Genomic DNA, 20,988 nt, shown 5'->3' on the forward strand with positions numbered 1-20,988 from the left:
TATTTACCGAAACATCAGAGAAAATGCTTGTGTTGTCTGTTTAGAAGGTACAGCCTGTATCTCTGATCACTGCATTAGTGATATCATTATGAAGCTTGAACGAGAAAAGCCATCTGTCGCAGTTGGAACGTCATTTCGTAAAGTCAGATGCTGCTGTTTGACTAGGGCAGCTGCGTTGGATGTCAAATTTGGTCTTTGTGAAATACGGAGTCAAGGCAAAAATATTTCTCCTACACAAGGACAATGTGGCAGTGAGAGGAATACCAGGAAGCACTGGGAAATATTTCGAGGAGATACAAAAATCCGATTACAACCAAAAAATATGTATGCGCGAGCACCGTTACAAAATTACGAGGAATGAGAGCGTTAAGACTGACGTCAGCTGCCGACATATAGCAGTCAAACCATACGGTGGCACGCTGTTACTTGAACAAACGCTCTCTGTTCTTGCAGCATTACTCAATGTGCAAAACCCAATTGCGGCGCAGACGTCGAACAACGCACCTGACTTGGTCTGTGGAATCTCTACCTTCACTTTGTAAGGTCTGGGTTTGGGACAGCGCGCAGCCAGTGTGCACACCAGTACCAAGTGCTAAATGGGGAACGATTTTATCAGACTTCTTTCCAACTCCGCTCCAGCTCGTCATTTTTTGTTGAACACTGATTTAATCTCTTGGCATTTCTTTAGTGATCTACGTACCATCGAATCATTGACAGTGGGTGCACCGGGAAAGTTTTATGTGAAGGGAAGCCGATATCCATCTACGACTCTTTCATGTGTAATTCAGCATAGTGTATATCATAGTGAATTGACACTACACACAACAAAAAAAGGGAAAAAAATACGTATACTGAAGCGCACAATAGAAGAGGCACAAAACACACTGTAACCGATACGTTTACCTGCTACACCGAGCGACAGATCGCATCGTCACGCGGTGATCGGAACCTGCCGGCAGGTATTACGGTTTCCGCGCACGTCAGAGATAGCACGCGCTGTGTTACCTGAAAACCCTGAATATTTCCTCTTTGCGTTTACTCTGGTGAAAGCGATAAATTGAGCTATCGATAGTCACTACTCACAGACCCACAAATAAGAAAATGCTGCCATCTAGGTAGAAAGAAGAACGTTTCAAATTTTTCCTTTTATATATATATATATATATATATATATATATATATATATATATATATATATATATATATATATATATATATATACACTCCTGGAAATTGAAATAAGAACACCGTGAATTCATTGTCCCAGGAAGTGGAAACTTTATTGACACATTCCTGGGGTCAGATACATCACATGATCACACTGACAGAACCACAGGCACATAGACACAGGCAACAGAGCATGCACAATGTCGGCACTAGTACAGTGTATATCCACCTTTCGCAGCAATGCAGGCTGCTATTCTCCCATGGAGACGATCGTAGAGATGCTGGATGTAGTCCTGTGGAACGGCTTGCCATGCCATTTCCACCTGACGCCTCAGTTGGACCAGCGTTCGTGCTGGACGTGCAGACCGCGTGAGACGACGCTTCATCCAGTCCCAAACATGCTCAATGGGGGACAGATCCGGAGATCTTGCTGGCCAGGGTAGTTGACTTACACCTTCTAGAGCACGTTGGGTGGCACGGGATACATGCGGACGTGCATTGTCCTGTTGGAACAGCAAGTTCCCTTGCCGGTCTAGGAATGGTAGAACGATGGGTTCGATGACGGTTTGGATGTACCGTGCACGATTCAGTGTCCCCTCGACGATCACCAGAGGTGTACGGCCAGTGTAGGAGATCGCTCCCCACACCATGATGCCGGGTGTTGGCCCTGTGTGCCTCGGTCGTATGCAGTCCTGATTGTGGCGCTCACCTGCACGGCGCCAAACACGCATACGTCCATCATTGGCACCAAGGCAGAAGCGACTCTCATCGCTGAAGACGACACGTGTCCATTCGTCCCTCCATTCACGCCTGTCGCGACACCACTGGAGGCGGGCTGCACGATGTTGGGGCGTGAGCGGAATACGGCCTAACGGTGTGCGGGACCGTAGCCCAGCTTTATGGAGACGGTTGCGAATGGTCCTCGCCGATACCCCAGGAGCAACAGTGTCCATAATTTGCTGGGAAGTGGCGTTGCGGTCCCCTACGGCACTGCGTAGGATCCTACGGTCTTGGCGTGCATCCGTGCGTCGCTGCGGTCCGGTCCCAGGTCGACGGGCACGTGCACCTTCCGCCGACCACTGGCGACAACATCGATGTACTGTGGAGACCTCACGCCCCACGTGTTGAGCAATTCGGCGGTACGTCCACCCGGCCTCCCGCATGCCCACTATACGCCCTCGCTCAAAGTCCGTCAACTGCACATACGGTTCACGTCCACGCTGTCGCGGCATGCTACCAGTGTTAAAGACTGCGATGGAGCTCCGTATGCCACGGCAAGCTGGCTGACACTGACGGCGGCGGTGCACAAATGCTGCGCAGCTAGCGCCATTCGACGGCCAACACCGCGGTTCCTGGTGTGTCCGCTGTGCCGTGCGTGTGATCATTGCTTGTACAGCCCTCTCGCCGTGTCCGGAGCAAGTATGGTGGGTCTGACACACCGGTGTCAATGTGTTCTTTTTTCCATTTCCAGGAGTATAAACCGCAGAAGTCATAGGCCCCTAGACTTACACACTGTTTAAACTAACCTAACATAAGCTAAGAACAACACACTCACCCATGCCCGAGGGAGGACTCGAACATCCGGCGGGAGGGGCTGCGCAGACAGTGATAGGACGCCTCTAACAGCGCGTCCACTCCGTGCGGCTTTCCTCATGTAAGCGACAGGCTTCTGATAATACGTTCTGAGCCAAGTAGAAATAGTGAAAGGGGGAGCAAGCAGCTGTGACTGTGTGGAAATCAGCACACCAGGGCTTAAGGGACTCTCCCGTAGCTGAAGAAATAGCAAGCACTGTTAGGCAGGTCTTGAGAAGTAAAACTGTTCACCACATAATTAGAGTAAAACAGTAGTTCGTTACCTCAAATGTTGCAGGTAACGTAGTCTCGAAAAAAGCAAGGCTTAACTATAACCAACGGAACGAGAAGGGATCCCCATAACTCTACGATTCTTTAAAGACTGTTTGAAGAACCAATTCTGGAATTGTGAAACACCTACATCACGTAGGGGCCAGAGTGAAAAGGGGTGGTTCAAATGGCTCTGAGCACTATGGGACTTAACTTCTAAGGACATCAGTCCCCTAGAACCTAGAACTACTTAAACTTAACTAACCTAAGGACATCACACACATCCATGCCCGAGACAGGATTCGAACCTGCGACCGGAGCGGTTTAGCGGTTCCAGACTGCGCATAGAACCGATCGGTCACGCCGGCTGGTGAAAAGGGGTGGCATTGCATTATAAACCAGGAACAGCTGGAGCAATATGAAGCAAATTTGTTAGGTACATGACATATTATATGTGGGCATGGGGCACTATGTTAGTAGTGTGTGGATGAGTTGAAAATTTGGGTCCGGTGGGAGTCGTGGTAGGGTAGTCTGTGCAGTTGCGATGACCTCTGTATCTGGATGGCTCAATGGTTAGTACGTTTCGGTTGTAAGCAGAGCACCTGGGTTCGAATCCCAGCCTGGCACAAGTTTTCAACTTTCTCCACTGATTTCAATGAAATTCCGTTCGCAGCCAATGTCTGTAATTCCTTTTTGTCTTAATGCGCGACTTATTATTTATATAAAAATACTGTGGCAGCACGATTCGCCACAACCACAAGCGGTGGGGGCATTGATGGGAAGGGACGAGATAAAAATGTTTGATAACGACCTGTTGCTATTTATTTCCTTTGCTTAGTTGACTTGGACTGCTTTTAAAAGTGTGAAATGCAGTCTGTCTCTTATTTGTGCTTTCCACTTTGCCGATAAGGTTGCGAGGATGAGCACACAGCACCGAGTCACTGATTTTTGTCAATGATTTTTCGAGAATTAAGATCAAACCACCTACGCTTGGGAGTCGTTAGTTTAAGAGAGCGAAGAATCAGATATATACAGTATGTGTGCGATATATACTACACCTCATCCTAAACCACTGTATCGATTTCAGCCAAACTTGCTACACATACCATTTATTGTAACGGAAGGAGTACTGTGGGAGTGAGGGTGAAGACGGAGTGACATAGGAGATGGACAGAGAAAGGGGAGAGGCGGAGTTGGCCAAAGAGAGGGGGCAGAAGGAGACGTGCGCCGTATCTGTGTATATGACATACCCGTCTGCGGACGAAACTGTCTTTTATACACAGGTTTCGCGTCTCCTACATGGCTTGTGTATTTGGTGTAATTTTCTCTCTCTTAACACTCTTTTGACCTTCAGTCTTGCTTCCATTAAAAACCGCAAACGTCAGAATTGCCTCTCTGGTGCCTTTACCTTCCCTAAGGCCAAACCGACCGTCAGCTAACACACCCTCAGTTTTCTTTTCCTTCCTCATAATTACGTAATCCGAGCGTATGGTCCACCTCTAATGACCGAGCTGTCGAAGGGACGTTAAACCCTAATCTTCCTGCTTTCTTCGTGGACAAGGTAGCAGTGTGACTCTACGCCATACAAATCATGGGCTACAGCAACACGGTACTGAATGTTACCCAGTAGCAGATTTAAATTTCACAGACGACCTCTTCTGAACTCAATACCTTTCCTTGAGTTATTGTCTCGTTTTTATTTCGCAACAAAGTCATTCTTTTTCTCTTTTGTATTTTGATAAGACTTATTCTTTCATTTTCTATCCCTCTTCAGTATGAGACTTCCCAGGTTCTCTAATATGCTTGTGGCGCTAAACTTTATTTCAGCAGTTTAAAGCAAGAGAAGTGTGGCTGTATAAAACTCCTTCCAGGTACTCCCTGTAACATCTCGCATGCTTTCAGCTTTTCATTGTGAGTGTAAATTACGTAATAAAGTTTTAATAAAATGTGAAAGTAGTAAGTTAATGAGCAATATCGGTTTGAAATAATGTAAAGTTCCAGATCAAAATAAGATGTACATCTGTCTTACGTTTTCCCTTCTGTAGAGGATGACGATAAGTATCCATTTTTCGGAGAGAATCCTCCATTAGAGGGAAACGCACGCAAATGAGCTATAGTGCCACTTACTGAACTGCTGGATTAAACGTAATCCAATTCTATTAAACGGAAAAGATTAAGATTTGAAGTGTTAAACTATTAAACGTTGTATAGTCAAATGTTATTGCGCGAGCCAAGGAATAAGAATTAAGAAAAAACTGTGTAAAACATTTCATTATTATTTTACTAACAATACTAATCCCATATAAAGTTCTGTTTACGTCTGACATTTGCATGCCGTTAGGACCGACGTGCTGAATTTTATGAGCTACGAAATCCCGAATCCAATTACGAAACTGGTCTGATACGCAGTGAGATCGTCTTTTGTTCACCCTCCTTCAGACTCTTCATATGATTTATGTCAGAAAGGCAATTTCCAGTCACATACGGTGAGGAACGTTAGAACATTCTTCGAACAATGGCGGATACCTTTGCTTCCCTGGCCAAACTGTCCACTTGATATATTGCCCATCTGGCTGGTGGGAAACTTGTTCGCCGCTGCCCTTCAACAGCTAGTGCTGTTGCTGTTTGTACTCACGTACAAACAAGGAGGGGGGACTCCTCGGTGACATAAGGTAAACTCCACTGATTCTATGATAGGATCTTTACAAGTGTGGACTGCAGCACGTGAAGACTGCACTCCATACTGACTACTCAATTTCAGAGCACATGCACAGTTCTGTTAAGTCTAATCATTTGTGTATTACCATCTATCAAACATGTTGTTGGTGCTAAAGTTCTCACAAAGGCAGATGAAATATTCAGTCTGTAACGGATGTAAGTACATTTATTTTTATATGTGGTACCTTAATATGTACAAAAATTGGTGTTGGTGAGTTTTTCTCTGTGTCGAACAGACTTCCCTCTGACTTTAAGACCCGATGTTGTCCGGCAACATTGCCGCCATAGGAACTTCAGCCGCATGTTCAGCAACGTTGTTGACCATCGCTGTCCGGGAGAATTTGCGGCAGTATATTACCAGGCTATAAATGATTACACGGGCCACAGTACGGCAGCAAATGGACGAAATCGAGCTGGTGGAAGTGCATGTGGCTCTCCTGCACTTGCATTCCACAAGGAGAAAGTTAGCAAGAAAAACAGAAGGCCGACTTCCTGGATGTATTCTTCTTTAAATGAACGAACTGCTTCAGAATCTAACTCGTGAACGAATAGTGGGCACATACTTTTTCCAGAACGTTGAAACACGGTTCTGAATACATAATATAAAAGGACATTGTCGGAGAACTACTAGGACGGATGTCAATGTGAAAGACTGTATAGCAGAAAAGGGGAGGAAGATTAGGGTTTAACGTCCTGTCGACATCGAGGTCATTAGAGATAAAGTACAAGCTCGGACTGATTCAAAGATGAAGTAGCCAATCGGCAGTGCCCTTCCTGGAGCTAAATCACGGAAAGCTTAAATCTGGATGGCCGAACGCGAATTTGAAGCATCATCCTTCCGCATATGGGTTCAGTGTGCTAACCACTGCGCCACCTCGCTCGGTGAACGTGTACCAGTTACAACTAAACTGCCAATGGCCCTCCAGGTTTCGGCTGGTGGTGATTCATACAGAACATTAATCTCTCTTAGTGCGCTTCTCATCAATACATCTCATGGTAAGAGGTCTATGCATCGCATTGATGGGAGGACTTAAGGGACTCAGTAAAGTAGTTTGGAATAACGGTCAGATATTGTGGGAGAACCGAAACTTCAAAAACATATCATATGAAATTTTGTCATATGACATGGAGACTGTGGCTGTTGTTTGAAGACAAATGTTGGTGGTGTTAGGACAGCAATCAGCCACAAATTTACTTTCAGTTCATTTATTCAAAGGGTACCGTTACCGGTTTCGAATCTTTGTGACTCATCCTCAGACGGTTTACACGCTTTCTTTATGAAATGTGAGTTGTTTTACAGATTATGGGTTTGGAGTGTTTGTTTTCGTAACATTCGTCCAACAGATGTAAATACATTCTCACTACATTCTTATTGTTGCACACGTAAATTGTTCTCACTGAGCACTTTAGATTTGTCGCTGAGAAGATTTCTAACAACCACCACATGTTTTGATACAAACAAAGAGTTTACAAACATATGAGTATTACAGATGCTATGATATATCGTAACATTTGACGATGGTGTCCTATGTTTAGAAAGGATCATATATTCATTTACGCAACTGTAATGCCTTTTACACTAGTACAGAGACATTGAATTTTTGAGTTGATATTGTTAAATTAATTATAAAGTTTGAAACTGAATCGAAATAATATTGTTTCACGTGATTTTGCGCTGCAGTGCTGTCGGCGTCAGTAAAAGAAATTAAGGGTGCCAGTGAGGAGGGAGCACGTGACGGATGTGACACGGCCACACGAAATCACCGACAGCAGCTCGGCAATGTGTCGGCAGCAGACTGTTCCACTAGCTATATTTCCCGGTCATAGTGCAGTATTGCCAAACGTGTAACCACAGTGCATAAATGTTGACGGAAGCACAGTTGTGGCCACACATTACCGTAAAATATGGCCCGTCAATCGCACCTTTACCACAGCTGTAGTTTTTTTTTTACTTCAACGAAGCAATAAAAAAGTGAAAGAAAATTTCGCAAGAGGATTAAAATATAAGGGGGACAGATGGCAATGTAGCGTTTGGATTTGACATGGCCCTTTAGTTGAATGAAAGGACGACATAGATCTGCTTAGCACAAAATATAGTTTAGGAATGAACAAAGCGGCGGGGAAGAAGAGTAATAGAAAGGAAAATAACGGTTACCTTGACATCGACTGGGAACGACACGGTAGAGAAAGAAAGAAAAGAATTATCCTGTCAAGGAAGCAAGTCTACATAAGACCTATGGGGAGAATTTTAATGCTGCATGGTATTACTTTTACTTTCTTTTTTCATTACTGCAGTGTGGGAACATTATTCATACTTTTGCCATTTCACATGTTTCGGTCTGTAGTTGTATAGTAAAAAGTATAGTCGTGCATTATTTTTATTATGTTTCGCTACTTATTTATTAAGATGGGTCACGTAACATGTTGTGACGAAAAAAATGGTAGAAAGGGACAAAAAGTTCAGGGAACAGATAATTGAGTAACGTAGCTATACTTGCAACAATAAATTAGGCACCCTAATTGAAGAAGTGAAGGGCACGATCGATGAATTATGCAAGGACCTTGCTGTCATTAAACACTGAAAAGATGAAGCAATAGACGACGTATCACAACTAATGGAACAAATAGAGCAGCTGTCGTGATGCCGGTTCGGATAGGACTGTTCTAGTAAACTTAAAGGATCAAGGGGGAAATAAGTGTTGCTCCAGTTTAACGAAATACAGGCAGACGTTAGCCGTCGTAACCGAGAAGCGCTGGTAAAAAAAATTGTTCAGGGACGGAGAACGTGGTAGTGGTTCAGGGAACGGTATGAGCATCGGAGAGACATTAGTGAGTGAAGAGGATAGGCGGAAGGAAGAGGAGTAATTACGTCATTTAACCTACAGATCCTCCCCCCATGAACCATGGACCTTGCCGTTGGTGGGGAGGCTTGGGTGCCTCAACGATACAGATGGCCGTACCGTAGGTGCAACCACAACGGAGGGGTATCTGTTGAGAGGCCAGACAAACGTGTGGTTCCTGAAGAGGGGCAGCAGCCTTTTCAGTAGTTGCAGGGGCAACAGTCTGGATGATTGACTGATCTGGCCTTGCAACATTAACCAAAACGGCCTTGCTGTGCTGGTACTGCGAACGGCTGAAAGCAAGGGGAAACTACAGCCGTAATTTTTCCCGAGGACATGCAGCTTTACTGTATGATTAAATGATGTAGATTAAAACTGAAGAAACTGCAAAAATGTGGGAAATTAAGGAGATGGGACCTGGATAAACTGAAAGAACCAGAGGTTGTACAGAGTTTCAGGGAGAGCATAAGGGAACAATTGAGAGGAATAGGGGAAAGAAATACAGTAGAAGAAGAATGGGTAGCTCTGAGGGATGTAGTAGTGAAGGCAGCAGAGGATAAAGTAGGTACAAAGACGAGGGCTGCTAGAAATCCTTGGGTAACAGAAGAAATATTGAATTTAATTGATGAAAGGAGAAAATATAAAAATGCAGTAAATGAAGCAGGCAAAAAGGAATACAAACGTCTCAAAAATGAGATCGACAGGAAGTGCAAAATGGCTAAACAGGGATGGCTAGAGGACAAATGTAAGGATGTAGAAGCTTATCTCACTAGGGGTAAGATAGATACTGCCTACAGGAAAATTAAAGAGACCTTTGGAGAGAAGAGAACCACGTGTATGAATATCAAGAGCTCAGATGGCAGCCCAGTTCTAAGCAAAGAAGGGAAGGCAGAAAGGTGGAAAGAGTATATAGAAGGTTTATACAAGGGTGATGTACTTGAGGACAATATTATGGAAATAGAAGAGGATGTAGATGAAGACGAAATGGGAGATACGATACTGCGTGAAGAGTTTGACAGAGCACTGAAAGACCTGAGTCGAAACAAGGCCCCCGGAGTAGACAACATTCCATTAGAACTACTGACGGCCTTGGGAGAGCCAGTCATGACAAAACTCTACCAGCTGGTGAGCAAGATGTATGAGACAGGCGAAATACCCTCAGACTTCAAGAAGAATATAATAATTCCAATCCCAAAGAAAGCAGGTGCTGACAGATGTGAAAATTACCGAACTATCAGTTTAATAAGCCACGGCTGCAAAATACTAATGCGAATTCTTTACAGACGAATGGAAAAACTGGTAGATGCAGACCTCGGGGAGGATCAGTTTGGATTCCGTCGAAATGTTGGAACACGTGAGGCAATACTGACCTTACGACTTATCTTAGAAGAAAGATTAAGAAAAGGCAAACCTACGTTTCTAGCATTTGTAGACTTAGAGAAAGCTTTTGACAATGTTGACTGGAATACTCTTTTTCAAATTCTAAAGGTGGCAGGGGTAAATACAGGGAGCGAAAGGCTATTTATAATTTGTACAGAAACCAGATGGCAGTAATAAGAGTCGAGGGGCATGAAAGGGAAGCAGTGGTTGGGAAGGGAGTGAGACAGGGTTGTAGCCTCTCCCCGATGTTATTCAATCTGTATATTGAGCAAGCAGTAAAGGAAACAAAAGAAAAATTTGGAGTAGGTATTAAAATTCATGGAGACGAAGTAAAAACTTTGAGGTTCGCCGATGACATTGTAATTCTGTCAGAGACGGCAAAGGACTTGGAAGAGCAGTTGAACGGAATGGACAGTGTCTTGAAAGGAGGATATAAGATGAACATTAACAAAAGCAAAACGAGGATAATGGAATGTAGTCAGATTAAATCGGGTGATGCTGAGGGAATTAGATTAGGAAATGAGACACTTAAAGTAGTAAAGGAGTTTTGCTATTTAGGAAGTAAAATAACTGATGATGGTCGAAGTAGAGAGGATATAAAATGTAGACTGTCAATGGCAAGGAAAGCGTTTCTGAAGAAGAGAAATTTGTTAACATCGAATATAGATTTATGTATCAGGAAGTCGTTTCTGAAAGTATTTGTTTGGAGTGTAGCCATGTATGGAAGTGAAACATGGACGATAACTAGTTTGGACAAGAAGAGAATAGAAGCTTTCGAAATGTGGTGCTACAGAAGAATACTGAAGATAAGGTGGATAGATCACGTAACTAATGAAGAGGTATTGAATAGGATTGGGGAGAAGAGAAGTTTGTGGCACAACTTGACTAGAAGAAGGGATCGGTTGGTAGGACATGTTTTGAGGCATCAAGGGATCACAAATTTAGCATTGGAGGGCAGCGTGGAGGGTAAAAATCGTAGAGGGAGACCGAGAGATGAGTACACTAAGCAGATTCAGAAGGATGTAGGTTGCAGTAGGTACTGGGAGATGAAGCAGCTTGCACAGGATAGAGTAGCATGGAGAGCTGCATCAAACCAGTCTCAGGACTGAAGACAACAACAACAACAACAACCTACAGATTCTTCCATATAGGTGGTGATCCTGTCAGATCGAAGAGGATGAAATTAGAAAACATTGTGTCGTTGCAGAATTACACGCTGGTTCTGGATACAGCGAACAGTTTGCATCAAAAAATTTGGACCGAACACTTCAAGACGGACTTCCGAGGTCATGGTATGATGGATACGAAATCATTTTCATTTGTGCGCATCTTCAAGTGACCGTGAGAAAATGCAGGACTTATTTACGAGAAATTTAAACGGGCGTTTTTGCTCGAATTATGGGTGCAAGAGAAGCAGGAAAGGGTGAAGCTAGGAATTTTGGCGATGGGGTAGTGCGCAAAAATAAATTTCGTAGTCCAACTCAATATTTCAAAGAAATGATGATAAGAATTCAGCTCTTGGACACCCCGTTTCAGCAGAAAGAAATAATAAGGCTCTGACAACTACCGAACAGGACACAGAAAGCTGTTGCACAGGATGGTCGAGGAATGAATGATGTAGGTGCGTTTTTGCATGTACTTTATCAACTTGAGTGATCATGATGTTAATGTTAGAGAACCAGTGCACTTGGTGTAAACTCAGCATGAGCCGTCACAACAAGAACCACCCAATGCAAACTGGTGAGCGAGGCATCTACCCGAAGGAAATAGAAGAAAATCGCGTAGGAACAATTCTAGTGGATCATGAGCGCCACCAAACTGGATGGATCATACACGAATTTATGGGGGACGTGACGGAAAGAGACGAGAAGGGGCAGAAATCTTAGACATACACGGTCCACATCTGCAAAGGAATCCGCTAGAAAATGATGAGGAGAGAAACAGGAGGTGAGATTGGCTGGCGGCCAAGGTTCCAACTTCCTGTTAGATTGGATTCAGCTACCAGGAGTCATACTCGTAAATTATGAAGACTTAAGAAAGAAATTATCAGTTGTCACTGAGTTTGACAACCGAAAGAGGAGATTGCTTATTCTGTAGCTGTCATGATGTTGGTAGATGTAATAGTACCAGGTACTCTGCATTCAGTCATCGAAAAGGAGACTATAGTGACTAGTGGCAAAAGCTCTGATTTCCCTGTTACACGGGATTCAACTTCCAAGAGCATTATTTGTAAATTATGAAGATTTAAGAAAGAAATTATCAGAAGGTCCTGCAGATATCATAGTACCATGTAGCCTGGATTCAGGCGGCCAATCTTGGCACTCGATATGGATGTGCATGTTATATGCAATAAGGATGAAAGGTGGCCAATTTTTAGGGTACAGAGGATGAGGCAATAGCACACAAAAAGTGTACAAGAGTTAAGCAGTAGGTGAGAACTGACTTTTTGTGTCAATCACACATGTGTAGTGCCAATTTTCTGATTATACAGAAGCTGACAGTGAAGGTGATTCTCGGCCTCGACTTTCTCAAATTCTACAAGGTGGACTGTACTTGAAACAGAGGTATACACTAGAGTGCTTAGACGAGAGTGAAATTAGCATTCAGTGACAAACAGGGCGACTCTGGCAACGAGAACTTTGAAAGGTTAGGCATTGTAATGGCCACTGAAGGAAGTGTGTTGGCATGAGACGATAACGCTCGATTAATTTAAGTAGACGAAGAAGAATTAGGGGTAGAGGGAGGAGAGTCTCAGCTACCTGTTTCATCAGGAGTTCTGAGGACAGAGGTGCTGACTGAAGTTGTCACAGAAAGAAAAGTGTCAGAATCTGAAGAATCTTGTGAGGATGATGACAAATGGGAAGATGTCTGGTGTAATGTGTCCGAGGATGACGAAATTATTTACAAATATTTAGGATGTAATACGTTAGCAGACGCTGGGAAGATTTTTGATGTGTTTATCCATGCGAAAGAGTGGATAAAAACAACTTTAAAATCGCCAGATGAAGATGATGATTCCCGTGGAGATGAATTTGAATGTGTGAATGGTAAACTGAGAATAAAACAAAGAGAGTAAAATTCTGTTCCGGATACAGGAAGTCTGACGGTCCTGCTGGTAGAAACAGAGAATAAAAGCAGATCACACAGCGATGAAGAAGACGAGCCGTGAGACATGTAAGGGGCGATTCTAGAAAAAAATGGCTCTGAGCACTATGGTACTTAACTGCTATAGTCATCAGTCCCCTAGAACTTAGAACTACTTAAACCTAACTAACCTAAGGACATCATACACATCTATGCCCGAGGCAGGATTCGAACCTGTGACTGTAGCGGTCGCGCGGATCCAGACTGAAACTCCTAGAACCGCTCGACGATTCTAGAAGTCTGTAGTCTGTCAATGGGGGGAGGAGGTTTGGAGGAATGGAATATTGCTTAACAAAAAGAGAGTTGGGGTCCTCCACCGACAGATTGGTAAAATTTGGTGTTGCTTAAAGTAGTTTTTAGTAACTGTTTTGGAGTTCAGGGTAAAGAATGTGTGCCGGCCGCGGTGGTCTAGCGGTTCAGGCGCTCAGTCCGGAACCGCGCGACTGCTACGGTCGCAGGTTCGAATCCTGCCTCGGGCATGGATGTGTGTGATGTCCTTAGGTTAGTTTGGTTTAAATAGTTCTAAGTTCTAGGGGACTGATGACCACAGATGTTAAGTCCCATAGTGCTGAGAGCCATTTTAACCATTTTTAAAAAATGTGTATTAATAAATAATAAGACGCTCATTTTAAGTTAACTGATATTTATTGGTTTAGATAGTAAGCTATTTGCCGCTCTTATTCTTTTGCTAAAATGTGTATGAAATACATTGCAACCTATATTGTTACATAATCACAAAAAAATGATTGAATTTGTTGGAGTAATATATTCGCTGATTTCTGAAGTCATATTATCCAGTGTAATATGATGTTCCATTGGGTGAGGGGGGGGGGACAATAACTCCCATAGCGCCCTCCCCCCCCCCTTGCCACCGCCCCTAGACACGTTATTCAACATTGGAGATGAACACGACCAACAGTTACTGGAGGTAGGATAGTATGTGTTAAGAGTTAGTTGGTGATAGGAATTTGGACAAGTGTGTATGCACAAGTTAAACGTTTGCGTTATAATGAAAAATGAGATGCCATGGAAAACTTAAAGAACAATGAGACAAAGTAAATCTGCTGAAGACAAAGTTCTGCAGAAGATAAGAAAAAGACTATGCAAGAGCAAGTTTATAAGTCATAAACTCTTTTACATCTAATGTGGACTGTACCGCGTGAGGAAAAGAATAAATGACAATGTCGTAGAGATCGAAAATGAAAAGGTCAGCTGCATATCTTCCGCTTCAAAAGATTTGTCGTGTAAACAATATTAGAGACCAAATAAACAGTCTCACAATCATGGGCGAGTGTACGATAAAGATTAAGAGAGAGTGATAGAGGAGTTTTCATTCTGAGTTCGATATGGAAAACTTCCTGGTAAAGTTTAAATCATTGAGACAGGACTGGAAGACGACAATGCTGAAAGCATCAGATGTGACGTTGGATAAGTTTCTCCTGTAAAGATGACTTGCGAGTTGTGTTCTTGTGCGAGATTCCAGTTGCGGGAAGCACTGTGGTGTAATTGTTGGTAGGAATGTAGTGCCAACACTTCTATGTTTTGCGGATGTGATAACGTGCCAAACTATGAGGATTTTTTTATTGTTCTTAGATAAGCCAGTAGCATGAGTGGTGGTGTAGGGAAGGATAGGTTACTGAAACATCACGGTACATAAAGGTATGTGAGTCCAGTCAACTGAATGTGAACGTTTTTTTGGTATGCTTTGTGTCCACTGTCTGCAGAAGATGAATCCGTCATCTGAAGGAGTCCTTAATTGTTATACTGAATATCACAGAGAAAGAGAAGTACTGCCATGGTTCAATGATTTCCTAAGGAGTAATCTAACTGAAAAATAGAGGTATAGTGACGTCACAGATTCAGATGCAGAAAGTAGGTTTGGTAAATGTATTACTTTACAATGAGTGCCATAATAGTTTTTTTCTTGTATTGTCAGCCATTAACTATACCTCTGTCTATTATGTTTGTTTCAGAATGTTCAACCTAGAGGTAGAGTGACCAGTTTGTTTTCAAAATTGCAGAAATGTAATAGGGAGAAGACATTATTCGTGAGAGAAAAATCCTTCATTAACATAAGGAAGTATGTCTGCAAACACCGCCAGCACAGCAGCTAGATATAGGACGTGCATAATAATTAGATTAATATGCATGGTTACCCAGGTGGAGAAGATTCCGTTAAGCACTGTGGATACCTCAATTGTTCGTTTGTGAAAAGGCAAGCTCATTTCTTCACTTTGACGAGGCCATGAAGCCATGATGCAACTGTAAAAAATAGACCTCATGTCGCTTTATTACTTGTCTGTGGAGGCCATAGAGCCATGACATTTAATTATTCATTACCAGGATGTCAATAAGTCGTAATACATTGGTAATATTTTTGTTTCTTGCCAATTAGTAGTTTTGTTAGACAAGGACATTGAGTTTTCATCGTTGTTCTATATATTTTATTTTGGTATGTTACTCAGGTAACTATGCTATGTGCATGAGAAGGCGACTCGGGACACCTAACCATAGAGACAGCTGTCCGAAGAGAGCACGGCTACCCTGACACACTGATGCGCGTCCTTCCAAGGGGGACGCCGTCTTCCCCAACCCAGATGCACCTGCATTTGAGGGCGTTTACCTTTCGGCATATGCCAACCACCACCCCAGTACAACCAATTTCTATTCCTGGGCGACACCTAACCATTGACCGAGGGTGTTCTTACCAGATATTACAGATTGCTTATCAGGCTTAAGACAGCTAATGGGTTGGTCATGAAACTACGCTGGAGGACATCAAGCCCCTGTCTGCAACACTAATGTGTCAGGAAGGCGGTAAGGTAATCTGCAGCATTAGCAGACCTGTTGTTGGGGACTCCACAATGAACTGCTTATGAACTTATTGTGTTGCTCAAAGAAGGCCATGCTACGCCTATGAACAATACTCATTTGATACTTGCTTTGAACTCTCTCTTGGAAAGGCAGTTAAACCATGTAAAACTGCAGACGACGTCGTATTTCTTCGTTACTTGTGGTGAGAACGAACGTAATTATGCGACTCACAACAGCATGGATTTGTTAGTCGAGGACATAAACTGTTATTGTTGCTCACTATAACTACTACACTCTGCTCAGACATTAGAGCAGGAGCAGAGGGAATCTTTTTTTTTTTTTTTTCATAAGACTGCTACAGACATGAACTTTTATCCTTGCCTGCCCATTAATTGGGGCTGATGTACGCCACCAGTTACTAGAACGAGTTCCTAATTTCAACGAATAAATCTTGCTGCACTTCCATGAGAAGAACTACAAAAGCTATGAACATTAACTCTTTCTCTTAAATGTCATTTCGTGTGTCGAACATTTCGTCAGAATATTTAATGTAATAAACGGTGTTTGTACAAAACATTGAAGTGTATGTATGTTTCTTTTGCGTTTCTATTTGTGTTTTTCCAAGGACTATGTTGTTGTTTTCATTGCGTCAAAGACTAGCCTTTATGGTCAATCGATAGCAACTCGTTCACGGAATGATTCTGACGTGCACCTTCAGCAATGTTGCAGTTTATTTGTCTTTTTAACTTTATGTATTTTGGGTTATCAAAGAGAATGCTTACGCAGTGATCATGATCAGCAATGTTGCATTTTGCACATGTTTTTAGTCAATGAAGATGGGTTGTAATAATGTTTTCATTATGTCTGAGACTGCCAATGTTTAATGTCAGAACTACGTTGCTCATTTACAAATGTGTACCTCAACCTATTAATACAGCGGCACGAGTGTTCGTATATGAGTGCTTGTCTAGTGTTTTTAATATCCACGATATTTTCATTGTATATGCACACTCGGAAGTAATCTTGATTCTTTGGTGTCATTGCTTACAAACTGGTACTTCCACCTGATCATACAGTAACAGAAATGCGGTACAATTTCCTTTTATTATGTTTTGGTTGTGTAGTGTGTTTTTATGAACCTCTTTGTACAGTGTGATAAAATATGTAGTAGTATATGTTTCTGGTACAGTGAATGATTTGGTATTGTGAGACAATGTGAATGTAGTAACTGACTGTTAAATTGTTTTCGAGTATGCATATATTTTGAACACAAACTATTCACTTGTGTGTGTGTGTGTGTGTGTGTGAGAGAGAGAGAGGTTATCAACGCATTGCCTTTGTTCATAAATGTTGGTATGGTTGTGTGGTATTGTTTTAATTAGATGTTTTAATTACATGTATCCCAAATATATCTACCCTTCCATTACTGTATATGAATGAGTGTGAGAAACTTATAACATCATATGCCTATTTCCATGATGTCGTCTTGGTACCTGGTCAACCTCTTCCACCCATGATATATGGCGTCAAACTCACCAGTCGATAATCACGCGGAGCTAAAATGAAAACAGTACCCATAGCCCAACAAAAATGTCTTTGAGGAACTTCTGCTACCGATTAATCTCAGCACGCCTTCACCGGCATCCGTTCTGGAAATAGTGAGGAGGTGATGTTATATGGCTGTCTACACCCAAAAAGTCACATACACTACTTTTGTAGTGTATTATGTAGATCCGAATGGTTGTTATAGTCATTTCGTTAATGCTACATGAAAACTGCTGACAATATTCACTACTTACAACGATTGCACTCCTAATTACTGCTTCATCTCTTTTCTTCCAGATACGGTGAGGGGCTATCTTCAGCTGACTTTTGACAGGGGAATTAACTTAGGAGGAAATGAGTGTCGTATAACTGTTTTTTACTATAAGCCACCTCTGAGCAGGTGTAGAACAAGGAAACTGCAGTCTGCTGCGTCCACACTGTAATAGTGTAGGAGTGACCGGCCTGCAATCCGTAAATACTGTACTGTGCAAGGTGCTAAAACGATCCCTGTTAGCTCTGTACGATCTGAAGGCTAGGCAAAAACGCGATGATTCAGATGGTGGAACCAAACGTTGAACACTGCTGTGCCACACGGAAATGTTAGTTCAAATTTTATTGAGGAGTCGTGTGATTGGTCGCAGTAATTATTTCGGTAGAAGGTGCGATTTCCCAGGCATCCGTATTTGCAAGCCTTTTTGTTGGCCGTGGCTGGATGTCTGTCACGAAGTGTCAGAGATTTTCTGCCTTATTTCCTGTGCTATTTCTTAATGATTAACCGTGACAAAATCAGCAGGAGTAGGAAATTATTAAATTTGTTTACAAAATTATTTTGTGTCAATGCTGCAGCTGGTCTGACGCTTGCAGAACCAGCTAAGTTTCATAGAGTAAAGTCAGAACAATTGAAGAGACCACAGTTGCAACACACACACACACACACACTTGCTTCAGATCGTTGCAGAGATGGTTGTCTCTGACTTAGAGCAAATTACAGTCGCTACCTGGCCTCAATTTCCATTCGCCACTGCAGCAGCCTTCAGTACTTGCACCATGTAAGAGTAGTAAGTCTGTGCCGTTGACAAGGGGGACGCGAAACTAGTTAATTTGCATCAAGGTTGCACTGCACAGATTTAATACTCGCAGCCAGCTAGTTGTACCCATTATGTGCTCTGGCGAAGATATTTTTCTTTCTTGCTTTTCTGGGGATCTATCGGTAACCTCTTTTGTAGTCTTTGGACACATTCATGATATAGTTTCATATTCTTCTCTCATGTGACCACCCAAATGTGCCATATATCTTCTTATTTTCAATCTCTTGTCCACTTATTAAATGTTTATATGCTTGATTCAGGGGGTAAATCATTTTGCTTTATGCCGTATAATAACAAACCAAATTGTTATAGTAGTCACCAGTTTCCTTTTGAAGATTTTTTGAGCCCCTTTATTAATACATCCGTGTGAGGTGTGGTAACCATACTTTCACGCTTAATTGGACCAACCCTAATAATTTTCATTTGATAGGACTTTATCTACTGTGAGAAATTGTGCCTCTTAATTTTCATGACCTTATGGGCATCTTATCCTCCCAGAAGCTTACCGGGGATCAGATCTGTAGATTTTTGTGCTAACATATCAACAGACACTTCTCAGTGAAGCATCTTACTTTCTTCTTCAATCAACTGTGCGCAATATTATGATTTGTTTGGCTTATTTCAGAAACACACTCAATGGGTTCTAGCCGTTTATATTCGCTTGAAGTTTTTCTTACTAATTGCTAACGTGACTTTTACAGCAACTTTGCTGTCTAAGCGGTTTTTCGTGGGTCTCAAGTGATTGAATTTTACTTCATTACGGCTTTGCATTAAATATTTAGATATTCATCGTGAATATTCTACAGTTTAGTTATCAAATAGTTTTCTAGTGGCAGGATTTTACTAGGGATATTGTTTTCCACGGAAATTTAGTGCAATACAATTTCGTCACAAAATGGGCAGGAGTAAGAAGGCGGTAAGTTTAATCTCGTAAAAGCCAGTTACGTTAACAGCCGAAGCAAAGTAAAATGCTAAGGTCATCAATCCCTAAGCTTACACACTACTTAACCTAAATTATCCTAAGGGCAAAAAACACACACCCATGCCCGATGGAGGACTCGAACCTCCACAGGGACCAGCTGCACAGCCTATGCTCGCAGCGCCTTAGACCGCTCGGCTAATCCTGCGCGGCCCAGCGAAGTAAATATGAAAAGTGTATTGATTTAGTCGAAGAAAGGTTACTTCAGTAAAACAGCTCCGATATTGATCTGGACATTATACAGAAGTGAAACTTGGACCATCGGCACTGTAAGTAATTGAAATGTGGTGCTATCGAAGCGTGTCAGTAACGGAGCAGACAGGTCAAGTACAAAATGAAGTGCTGAAAGAGATAGGTGAGGGAAGAAATGCGTGGAAAAGACGTAACAGGAGAATGGCCAAGTTAGTGCTGCAGTTTCCAGGAACGGTCACAATGGCGCTGCTAGTTGTGGAGACGAAAGATAGTAGAGGCAGACAAAGACTAAAAAACGTTACGTAGACATGAAAAGATTGGGGGAAAATAAGAAAAGGTGGAGTACAGTACCATGGCGTTCAAGACTGTGGACTTGAAATAAATAAAGTCGACAGAACATTCGTTGTATAAAACTTCCTGTCAGATTAAAACTGTGTGCCCGAGCGAGACTCGAACTCGGGACCTTTGGCTTTCGCAGGCAAGTGCTCTACCATTTTTTTTTAAATTCTTTATTGATCTCATTTTGTTCTATTTTGTTCGTTGTATACGATCGGCGCGGACATCTCATGACACCCGTTCAGGTTGTTCGCTAAACCGTTCACTCAGCTTTTTTATTACAGAGGGTAGCTAAGCCCTCTGACCGAACACGCTGAGATACCGTGCCGGCAGAAACACTAAATCAGGTTCCACCGAGACTCGAACACGGATCGCTGGATTCAAAGTCCAGAGTGCTAACCATTACACCATGGAACCGGGTGCAAAATTTCACTGTGACCCCGACGCGATTTGAACACGCAACCTTCTGATCTGGAGTCAGACGCGCTACCGTTGCGCCACGGAGTCGACGCCATTTGAGCTACCGAAGCACGACTCAAGCCCGGTCCTCACAGCTGTACTTCTGCCGGTTATCGTCTCCTACCTTCCAAACTTTACAGAAGCTCTCCTGCGAACCTTGCAGAACTAACACTCCTGAAAGAAAGAATACTGCGGAGACATGGCTTAGCCGAGTTTACTACGGGTGGAGAGAAATTATTGAAACTGAGTTGTGGTTGGAGGTTACAGAAAATGCAGTTGAGGATAACTGGAGAACTGCTGATTAGGAAAATGAGGTAGATGAGGGTGCAATGCTTTATTTTTTTTCTCTTTGATGTTTCCGATGACATTCAAAATTCCTATTTGAAACCGTAGTAATTGCTCATCATCAAAGCTAGGAAGATGAGCTATGAGTGTTTGTAAGAAAGCCGTTTTACTACATGGTTTCTTTTCTTCCATTGCTTAT

The 20,988-nt window shown here is 42.5% G+C and overlaps 2 non-coding genes across 2 annotated transcripts; both read right to left on the reverse strand.

The window, feature by feature from the left end:
* Nucleotides 1–20,390: 20,390 nt before the first annotated feature.
* Trnaq-uug (transfer RNA glutamine (anticodon UUG)) lies at nt 20,391–20,462 on the reverse strand. The gene has a single exon. It is a non-coding gene; the product is annotated as a tRNA-Gln (tRNA).
* Nucleotides 20,463–20,480: 18 nt separating this feature from the next.
* Nucleotides 20,481–20,552, reverse strand: Trnaw-cca (transfer RNA tryptophan (anticodon CCA)). The gene has a single exon. It is a non-coding gene; the product is annotated as a tRNA-Trp (tRNA).
* Nucleotides 20,553–20,988: the final 436 nt, after the last annotated feature.

This window comes from Schistocerca gregaria, chromosome 3, assembly GCF_023897955.1.
Source record: "Schistocerca gregaria isolate iqSchGreg1 chromosome 3, iqSchGreg1.2, whole genome shotgun sequence".
Lineage (NCBI taxonomy): Eukaryota > Metazoa > Arthropoda > Insecta > Orthoptera > Acrididae > Schistocerca > Schistocerca gregaria.